At 57.2% G+C, this 870-nt stretch overlaps 1 protein-coding gene across 2 annotated transcripts in view; it reads left to right on the forward strand.

Annotated features, from left to right (window-relative positions):
• Nucleotides 1-720: 720 nt before the first annotated feature.
• LOC129684771 (cytochrome c oxidase subunit 4 isoform 2, mitochondrial) overlaps nt 721-870 on the forward strand; it is a 9589-nt gene continuing 9439 nt past the window's right edge. Inside the window, exon 1 of one of the 2 annotated variants that reach the window (XM_055618020.1) lies at nt 721-777. The gene's annotated coding sequence lies outside the window, so the exon portion shown is untranslated. The remainder of the gene's footprint in view (nt 778-870) is intronic. The other variant, XM_055618019.1, reaches the window with a different exon arrangement.

Raw genomic sequence — 870 nt, forward strand, 5'->3', positions numbered from 1 at the left:
TTTGATCTCTCTCATGGGAGAGAAAACTGGAGCTCAGGAACATTAGGCGGTTTGTTGGGAGTCACACAGCTCAGAGGAGAAATCAAGGGGGAGGCATTATCTCTTTCCTTAGAGACAGGGTCCTGTAGCAAAGCCTGTCCTTGAGCTGTGAGATCCTCTTGCCTCCAGTTCTGAAATCCTGGGATGGATTGCCGGTGGCCTGCTGCTGAGGGAGGCTTTCCCCTCTCCTCCTACCTCAGGAACCTCTCTCAGGGTGAAAGGCAGAAGGAGCATCCACAGTGGTACTTGAAGGAAGCTGGGGATGGGAGGCTGGAAAGCTAACAAGATACTTCTGTCAAGCTTGTAATCTCAGCGCCCCAAAAGTGGAGGCAAAAGGTAGCTCAGGGCCAGTCTCTGGTATATAGTGAGTTCGAGGCCAACCTGGGCTAGAAGAAACCTGGACTCAGAACCAAATCAGAGAGCATTCCTGGTGGGATGGCACGGAGAAAGGTGTGGCGGCTGGGACTTCCTCCTGCTCCTCTGTCAGCAGGGGGTGAGGGGGGTTGTCTACGGAGGTCCCCACACTGGTGGGGACAGGACGGACAGCCACAGTCCTCCCTCTTTTGCTATACCCCTGGGAACTTGGTCCTGCGAATAGACAGAGGCGGGACATTCCCACGAGGGGGTGGCGGGCGGAGGCGGGGCGTGCTCTGGTCCCCTTGGTCCCGTCTGCGGTTCCCTGCCAGTCACTCAGCAGGGCAACTCTGACTTTCTTCGCCGCCGCCTCCAGCCTGCAACGTAAGTCCCGCCCGCCCGAGGGAAGGGTCGCGGTGTGTGTGTGTGTGTGTGTGTGTGTGTGTGTGTGTGTGTGTGTGTGTGTGTGTGTGTGTG

The sequence above is a fragment of the Psammomys obesus genome, unplaced genomic scaffold, assembly GCF_907164565.1.
Source record: "Psammomys obesus unplaced genomic scaffold, mPsaObe1.curated_primary_1811, whole genome shotgun sequence".
Classification (NCBI taxonomy): domain Eukaryota; kingdom Metazoa; phylum Chordata; class Mammalia; order Rodentia; family Muridae; genus Psammomys; species Psammomys obesus.